The sequence below is a fragment of the Propithecus coquereli genome, unplaced genomic scaffold, assembly GCF_000956105.1.
Source record: "Propithecus coquereli isolate 6110/MARCELLA unplaced genomic scaffold, Pcoq_1.0 Scaffold3, whole genome shotgun sequence".
NCBI classification, from domain to species: domain Eukaryota; kingdom Metazoa; phylum Chordata; class Mammalia; order Primates; family Indriidae; genus Propithecus; species Propithecus coquereli.
The window spans coordinates 6,658,544-6,668,673 of NW_012148618.1; the positions used below are offsets into that span (position 1 = coordinate 6,658,544).

A 10,130-nucleotide genomic window follows, 5' to 3' on the forward strand; every position below is an offset into this window, starting at 1 on the left:
AAGAAAGGACTTGCGTGGTCTTGATGTTTTCTTTCTTGATCTGGGTAATAGTTACACAGGTGTGATCACTTTGTGAAAATCCAGTAAGCTGTATTTTTGATTTGTGCTCTTTTTTGAGTGTTAATACTTCAATAAGAAGGTAAGAAAAAAAGCAGGTGTATGGATTTCCTAAAAGAGATTATCCCTATAGTATTTCATTCATCTAGAAGTGATTCTGACTAGACACATTTTTTCCTGCTTCTCAATTTGTACTGTCACTATCTTCTAATAATTTTTGTTCATGTCATATCTATATTATTTAAAATTTCCTCTCATTGTTCTTTCTTTATCACTGCATTTCTCTTTTTCTTTGGAGTTGTAGAATATTACCCTGATAGCATCCAGCAATAGTTTTGGCTGGGAGTTTGAATAATCAAGTCTTTTTTAAACTAAGAACAATTTTCTTCTATTTTCGAAAATTATCACTCTGCCACCATCTATTTATGTCCTGTTGATTTTGAAATGGGACCTCCTTGAATTTTCTTCCATATCTCTCAAATTTTTCCCATATTTCCCAAATTATTGCTCTATATTCTGGGACATATCCTTGATTGGCAGGAAGCTACCAAATCATCAAATTGTTCTTGTATTTTCAACTATATCACATGCCTCTGAACATCACGTTAATCTCACATTATATCTACCTGATTGCAGGAATCCCAACAAAATATAAAAACTCTCTTCACTTTCAAAATGAATTTATGAATGTCTTTGAAACTGAATTTTTAACATTTTATTTATTTTTTTATTTTTATTTTTTATTTTTTTTGAGACAGAGTCTGGCTCTGTTGCCCTGGCTAGAGTGCTGTGGCATCAGCCTAGCTCACAGCAACCTCAGACTCCTGGGCTCAAGCGATCCTCCTGCCTCAGCCTCCCAAGTAGCTGGGACTACAGGCATGCGCCACCATGCCCGGCTAATTTTTTCTATTTTTAGTAGAGACGGGGTCTCCCTCTTGCTTAGGCTTGTCTCAAACTCCTGAGCTTGAGCGATCCACCTGCCTCAGCCTCCCAGAGTGCTAGGATTACATGCGTGAGCCACCGCACCCTGCCAATTTTTAACATTTTAATTCAAACATTATGTTATTTAAACAGCAAGTGAAAGAACAAAAGACAAATAATGAAGACAGTGCTCATGGATGAGTTTGAGAAAGATTTTAAACTTTCTCTTCTTAAATCTTACATAGTGGAGACATAAAGTAATTAAATTGGATTTTTTAAAAGTTAAGGTCAAGTTCTGAATATAACATTTAAAACATCTATTTAAAGATGATGTTATTAAGCTATGGGAAGCTTTAGGCATGTCATTTTCCTATGACTGTCTTTGAATCAGCTTTCTTATAGAGAATTTTGGTTTTATATCTGGCTGTAAACACTTTTTTGGTTTTGTTTCAATGAACATATTTGTGGGACTGCAGCCAAGAGAGTGTGCCACTTGGGGAAGGAGGGGAAAACATTTTGTTTCCTTTTTTTTTCCTTGAGATATTTTTGTTTACAGAGTGAACACAGGATGCCATCAAACTTCCAAATCTGAACAGTAGAGGTGATTTTGTCAACATCGCTTTGCCCCCAAAGTCAGTAGCTTTCCAAAACAGTATAGTTGCCAGCTGACCTCTTTAGTTACTGCCACATTTAGACACTTTAATAAAAGCCTATTGTTCATTTTAAGCTGTATCATTTTATCTTCATGTATTATTTGCCCAAGGTGAATTTATTTATAAGTAAAGATTAATGTTCTAAAGTTATTTCACCATTTAATTTCTTTAACAATACAGGGGAATTATTTTCACAGTAACTAATAAAAAACTAAATGTAGCACCAGAATCCATCCAGTAAGTATTTCCAAAGCATCAGTACTGAGAAACCATTGCTATCAGAATTCCATTATAAATAATTTTATAACATGACAAATTTCTACACTTAAAATTTCATAGCTAAGGTTGATAAAAGTAACTATATTCTTACATAATCCTTCAATAACAGATTTATAGTATAGGTATAGCCCTGACCTATGGAGAAGCCATATGGTCTAAAGATGTTAAAGCAGAGGCATTAAAGCCAGTCATGGTCTCAGGCATTATGATGCCTCAGCTTCATCTGTAAAATGGGGGTGATAATAGTACATAACTCATAGGATTGTTGTGAGGATAAATGGGTTAATACAGTGTCTGGCACATAGTAAATATTAAATAAAATTTAGCTAGTGCCTCACCTTTTATAGCGGGAGATAATAGAAAATGTCTGCAGATGCTATATCAGGGGAGATAAAAGTGTGTTGCATACAGTTATAAGGCATCTTTCAAAAGAACTACAAACAAATTGCTAACTGTAGGAATAGGAGAATGGAAGGAAAAGATAGATCCTATTTTTTTAAACCCCACAAAAATAAGATGAAGAATATAATAAAGATAAGTATATCAGTTACTTAAATACAAAACTGCTCCTCCTTCCACTGCATCTTCTTATTTTGTTACTTCTGTTATGCTCAATCCTTTCTATTAGTTCCCTTTATGACTTCAAACATTTCCTCTCTCCTGTCTCCCAAAGGCTGAACATAAATGCTCCTTAGCTTCATGTGTGAAGCTGAGGAATCTTCAAAGTCCAAAAAGAGAAATAAAAGGCACCAAATGCAACAAACTTCTGTACTTTTTTCATATCTTTATGATTTTTGTATGGGTTATGTAAAAATTCCTCGACTCAACCTTCCAGCTGCGTAAACTGATGTTTAGACCTGTTCTTTCTACTATTCATCCCCAATACTAAGATTTTGTTTTATTTCAACTTATAATAATTAGTTTCATTTTCACAGAAGCTAGTTGTTAAGACAGATACAACTTACCTATTTATCTGATACTAATTATAATAATTAGTGTTGTTTTGTTCCTATATTTTGTTTTCCCATTCCCAAAAGGTAAAATTCTTTTTGTTTGTTGAGTTTGATGTTCCTTTTTTGTGCCTGTGTTAGTTTTTCTCAAATTATTGGTGATTCTTGATGATCAGTTTATATTTATGGGTAAGTATCTAGATTCCTGATTATTGCTATCTGCAACATATGTTCTCAGTTCCAGTGACAATCTTTTCTCCCCTGGTTCGGAGTACAGGCTCTAAATATATGAGCTCTGGTCATGCTGGCTTATCTTTTGAGTATAAGCAAACCTTCTCTTGTGAGGCAACCCCCAGCCCAAGTTTCTGTTACTAAATCTCCCTCTCGGAATGTGTCTACCACAGTTAGAGTCACATACTTTTGGCTTTGGCCTGGGTTTGGATGGCACATTGGGCTGCTTTGATAGCAAGTAGCTGACTGAATTGTTCTACCATCTATAATTAAATAACAGGACAGACAGACAGAACTTCTCTCTTTTGATTTACCACTTCTCCTAACCTTGTGTTTCTAAATGCGCTATTTACTTTATACATTCCTAAAATTCTCAGATAAATAAGAAATTTTTAAAACTCTTAATACAAGGTATATATCAAATTCGTAAATTAGAACTCTCAGTATTGCAGAAATTTCAATTCTCTCCTAATTAGTTTATATATTTAATATATAAACTGATGTAAATTCAGGTGTGCTGTGTTTTTTGTTGAAATTGACACACTGATTCTAAAATTTTCATGGAAATGCAAAGAGTTAAAAAAAAAAAGCCAAGGTAATTCTGAAGAACAAAGCCAGAGGACTTTTTCTACTAAATATCAAGACTTGCTTAAAAGCTACTGTAATTCAGACACTTGGTAGTAGAACAAAGATAGACACATTGACCAAGAGAACACATCAAAGAGTTTGGAAATAGGGCCATAGTTATATGAATATTTAATTTGTGACAAAGGTAATATTGCAGAGTGCTGGATAAAGAATTATCCTTTCAATCAATGGTGCTGGTTCAGTTGTATATCCACATACAAGACATACAATCTGAACCTAACATCACTCCATATACAAAATCAACTTGGGGTGGAGGAGGGAGGAAACTACATATATAAATGTGAAAGGTAAACAATAAAGCTTCTAGAAGATATCATAACATTTCTTCATGGCCTTGAGCTTGTAAATGTTTTCTTAAAGAGGACACAATAAGGAAAAAGTGATAAAATGTACTACACTAAATTAACAAATTATGCTCTTAAAAGATACCATTAAGATAGTGAAAAGGCAAGCAACAGAATGGGAAAAGATATTTGCAACAAAAATATTTGACAAAGGTCTCATATCTAGAATATATAAAGAAATACTATAAATCAATAAAAAGGGCAGATAACACAATAGAAAACTAGATAAGACATTTAAGTAGACACTTTACAAAAGAGGGCATCAAAATGGCTAATAAATACATGGAAAGATGTTCAATCTCATTAGTAATTAGTGAAATGCTGATTAAAACAAAATGAGATACCACCACATGCCAACCAGAGTAGACAAAATTTAAAAAACCAACAGCACCAAGTATTGCAAGAATGTGGAGAAAAACAATACACTGCTGGTAGAAGTGAACATTGGCACTATTACTTTAGAAAATTGTTAGTATCTTCTAAAGTTAAATGTGTAGACTTACTGTATCTCTCACCTTTACTTTTATATTGTGTATCATTCTGTAACATTGAATGTTTTTCATATCCATGCATAGAAATATGGCAAAACATTATTTAGGCATTTAATTGAGATATTTAGTAGTTTAAACATTTTATCACTGTTTTGGAAAACAGTCAAATAAAAGTTATTCCTATTTGTTAAATACAAAATATAAATACCTATTAAAGCTAACTGGTCTTTGCAAATTATGTATATGGAAATACTAAGTTACGTACATAATTTCTAAATCAGTTTTTACTTTTAATTTCTTTTAAAATTAGCAAAGTGAGAGTTGCCTAGGAGCACTGGAGACTGGGTGTCTGGGACGCTCAAACCAGACAACTGCAAGATGCTGTCACAAATGTGGAGAAGCATTTTGCAGAGCTGTGCCAAATCTTTGCTGCCTACGTACAGAAAACTGCCAGGCTGCGAGACAAAGCAGATCTCCTGGTGAATGAAATCAACGTGTATGCCTCTACAGAGATTCCAAATTTAAAGCAGGGCCTGAAAAACTTTGCTGGTAAGTTTGCCATACTTTAGGATTATTGACAAGCAGAGGTTGAAAGACTTGAAGCCAAAGTAGTTGAACCTTTGAAAGCTTATGGAACCATTGTAAAAATGAAATGAGACGACCTAAAAGCAACATTAACAGCAAGGAATCAAGAAGCTAAGCAGTTAACTCAGAAAGAACTTGTCAGTGAAACCCATCTGATGGACATGTTATTGTATCCTTTGAATTTCAGTCTTTAAAAAAATGCAAGGCAGAAACCAAATTACAGAGAGCTACAATGGATGCTACCCAAACAACTCGTCATCTGGGGAAAACAACTCACAATTTTGAAAAGCAGAAAATAAAAAATATAAAGACTATATTTTCAAAATTTATCACAGTTGAAATGTTATTTCATGGCAAAGCATTAGAGGTCTACCCTGCTGCCTACCAAAACATACAAAAGATTGATGAGGATGAAGATTTAGAGATATTGTAGGAATAAATTCAAATTCGTTTCTTCAGAGATCACTTTCAACTAAGTGTGTATCTGGAACAGGACAGGTATCTACGTGTCGACTAAGAAAGGATCAACAAGCAGAAGACGATGAAGATGAAGAGTTAGATGTTACAGAAGAAGAGAATTAATTTTCTTACATAAACTTCACATTTCCATTTTCATCTTAAATAACTTGAAATCCAGGATTACCAAATTGTAAAACTTTATACATTAAAACCTCAAAACGAAATACTACTAGAAATGGAAAAATAATTAAAGGCAATTTATGCTAATAAAATTAGCAAAGTGATCTTATAAGTGACAAAATACTTGTGTTTTATGTAGTATTCAGTAAATATTTATTGAGTTCCTTCAGCATGTCAGAATCTTTGCTACTCCCTTCCCACCCCACCAAGGACCTACATTCTAGTTGAGGATCACAGAGAATAAGAAAAGCTAAAAAGTAAAATATATATCCCATGTTAAATAGGCATGAGTGCTAAAGAGACATGTAAGACAAGGAAGCAGTACAGGAAGTATGAGAGTGCGTTGTACGGCATTCATAGGTAGGGTAGCCAGGGAAGACCTTGCTGAGAAGGTAACATGTCCCTAAGGGGCATGAAGAAGTGAGCCATGCCAATACTGGGGAGAAGAACTGCAAATGCAAAGGGCCTATAAAATGTCCTAAATTTCCATATAAGGAAGCTGCCTTAATCATTCAAATCTCATATTCTGGAAACTATACTGGTTACGCATTTGTTTTGTACTATAATTGAAGATGTTGCAAGTTTTGGCAACATATTTTACATTTTAGTTCTTGCTTAGCAGTTCCAATCTAGTTTGCAAAAGCTTCCCAAAATTGACTTTCTGAAATCAAATATAATCTTACTACTCCAAAAGTACTGACTAAAGTCTCTAGAGAAGGTTCTTTAAACAGGGTTGAGAGTCAGTAAAGTGAAAGGCGACATCGCTGCTGCTCACTTGCTGTGTGACTTTGGTCTGTAACTACTTCAGGCCTCTGTTTCCTCATATAGGAAATGAGACAGATGGGTTGATTCAGGCGTTTTAAGTCCATACTTTGTTAGATGAATAGAGTATTTTGAGTAACTTCAGAGTGAGCATGTACTCTCTAGCTTGACTCTACCTTGCCACATCAGAACTTACCAATTTATGGCTGGGTGTGGTGGCTCACGCCTGTAATCCTAGCACTCTGGGAGGCCGAGGCGGGAGGATCACTTGAGGTCAGGAGTTCGAGACCAGCCTGAGCAAGAGCGAGACCCCCGTCTCTACTAAAATAGAAAAAATTAGCCGAGCATGGTGGTGTGTGGCTGTAGTCCCAGCTACTCAGAAGGCTGAGGCAAGATTTCTTGAGACTGAGTTTGAGGTTGCTGTGAACTAGGCTGATACCATGGCACTCCAGCCTGGGCAACAGAGTGAGACTCTGTCTCAAAAAAAAAAAAAAGAACTTACCAACTTATATACCTGGACCACTGACTCTTTAGTTATCTGACTAAGCCCTGAACAAATAACCTTGCAGACCCTTCTAGCTTTAACAGCATAATACTATGCTTGTACCTTGTTTATTTAAACTCCCCTACAACTTAAGAGACTGCTCTGGTTAGTTTGTTCATCTTCAGTGTAACATGAACCATCAAAATTTCCATGCACTTGGATGAAGTTAGGCAAACATGTATGTGGAAAAGGATAATGAGCTCCATATTTCCTCATTGTGAAAAGGTAGAGGCTGTCTTAACTGGGTAGAAACATATTCAGGACAGTTTGTAAGCAGCTGCCTTTTATGTAGCTAAGGTAGGTAAGGTGGCTGGGAGAATCTTCATGGAATAAAAATACAATTCCTTGAACAGTTCATAGAGCTTATTTTTTTTCCTGCGAAAAAACTCAATCTTAATCCTTAAATACAAATTGAACACACTATTGCCAGTAGATTGTAAACTCTTTGAGGGTAGGACCTATTCCTTAGTTGTCTTTGTATTGTATCTCAATGGTACAACACAGTACCACACAAAATACACACTCAATACATGCTTGTAGGTTGACTTCTGTTAACAATTTTCTTTCTTTTTTGCCACTATTTTCAGGTCCTCTGTGTCATCATACTCTCTTGCTTTTAGACCTTAAGGTGCTATTTATTGCCCCCGGCAGGCACCATTTTTCTCCTCCTTTCTCCTGTCTTTACCTTGTAACTCCTAGACACCCAGAATCCAAAAATCTAAGTTAAGTGCATTTCTCTCTCTCTGTCTGTCTGTCTGTCTCTCTCTCTCTCTTTCTCTCATCTACTTTATATTATAATTGCATGCATTTTCCCCACCAGACTCTAAATCCTGTGAGTGCAGAAAGGGTCTATATTTTTCTCTGTAGTAAACCCAGCATCTAACACAGTACTTGACACAGAATAGGTGATAAATAATTCTTACTAAATTAAAGGCCAGGTGCAGTAGCTTGTCTGTAATCCTAGCACTTCGGGAGGCAAGGAGGGAGGACTTCTGGAGCCCAGGAGTTGGAGACCAGTCTGGGCAACATAGCAAGACCTGGTCACCACACACACACACAAAGCATGTGTGTGTGTGTGTGTGTGTGTGTGTGTGTGCATAACTAAATGAATGTTATGAACATACTGGGTGTGGCTGGCCAAAAGAAGAAAAGGTGATAAGAGTAAAAGGTAATAAGAGGAAGCAAAAAATAATTTATCAAGAAAGATAATTTGATGTTGAATCTTTAAAGAAGAATCCTTATAGATCACGATTTTTAATATTGAGAGGTCCTTTTTTTTCTATGAATTGTTCCAAATAGGTCCAAAATAATGTCATTAGTCCAAACAAAGACACTTCCTTAGGGGTCGAAGATATTAGAAAACATAGACTGATGGTTATCGAGAAACATTTATGCATGGTAAACTGTAATACCGGATGATTACAATAAACTTTGGCAATTATTAACATTCAGAATGATGTTGATTTCTAAGATTATAATACACAAATTCTACCTGGTTATATTTGTTTTTCTATGGAATGTAGGGAAATAGAGTTGTAAATGATGAGAGGTGGTGTCAGCTTTCAAGAAATTAATAAAAGACATAAGCTTTCTCCATAATTTGCATTAAGAAGCAACTTAGTCTTAATTTTAATAATATTTAAGCTCGATTGTGATATTCTAAATTCCTAAATTTCTAAAATTATATTTCTAAATTCCTCTGACAAAATTTATCTTCCTCGGGGGTTATTAAATCAATTAACTTTGTAAAGGGAAGGTTAAAAGGACTTCTGTATGCTACATTCTCACAGCATGAAAGAGAACAGGCAGCAGCCTGAATGAACTGCTGGTAGGGTTCAAGGAAAGGCTTGTACAAGTAGATGGTCAGCTCTGTTCTTGCTAAAATTTGGCAAAGAAATACATTGTGGTTTCTTTAGATGACAGCATCGTAATTCATTTAGCTCTCCCCTAACTTTTCACAAAAAGGCCAAAACCCCACAGGAAATGTGAGCACTGACATTTTCTACCCAGGATCAAAAACTGACTATTTTGCCAGAAATTGAAAACAATATAGCTAAAACAGTAAATACACAGTAATGTGTTGAAAGAAATAGGCTGCTGGACTGGTCAGTGACACAATCCATCATTTCTATTTTAACTTCTGATGGATACAAAGGTAAAAAAAATTTATATATGTTTGGATTGGCAGACTTCCATGCAAATATAATGAAAACCAAATAAATGTTAAGGAATCTCTTTGCATTAATTTACAGATTATGCCCCAAAAGATTTACACTAAACGCTGTGATTTTAATGACAAGTTTGATTATACATTTCTAGTTGATTTCCAGGCAGTTAAAAGCTAGCTTAAGGGCCATCTAGAAGTCATGATTTCTTTGCTTTCTACAAAACGCTAAAGCTTCTTTATCATTCTGTATTCAGCCATGAACTCAGCTGCACAAGCCAAACGTAAAGATTTTATGGGCCAATCTATCATGTGAATACGTGAACAAGAATACAAGCCTACTCATGCAGACACTAAGGGTGATTTCCATTTTTATGAATGAAAAAGAACCCTGCATAAACATTCTTTATTTAAAGTTTTAAATGAAGAAAGATGCAAAACAAAATGGAAGCATTTTGTTTTATATGTCAATATCTTGTAAGAGGGGCAAAGTAAGGAATCTGGCTCACATGATTCCCAAGACAGCAGTATCTCCTTTGCATTAAGTGCATAAACAAGATTTATGGCCACTGACCTAATCTTAGATGCCAAAATGTACAGCAGGAACAGCTTTCTGAAAAACTTAATTTAAAATTATGGTGTTAACAAAAGCACTTTAGGAAGCAGACAGCCTACCCAGAATACATACACATATGTATCTGAGAGACCTGAGCATAGAAAGCAGCCATGATTATTTGCATAGAGCTTTAGAATACATTTTAGAGATAATTCAAACCCACAGGTTTTACTTTTTTCTCTCTACGACCTCGACGTTTATGAATTTCTATATAAATGCATAGCACCGGGCAGTCAATGTTAATCA

At 35.2% G+C, this 10,130-nt stretch overlaps 1 pseudogene; it reads left to right on the forward strand.

Annotated features, from left to right (window-relative positions):
- Nucleotides 1-5,592, forward strand: part of LOC105814221 — a 61,648-nt pseudogene extending 56,056 nt beyond the window's left edge.
- Nucleotides 5,593-10,130: the final 4,538 nt, after the last annotated feature.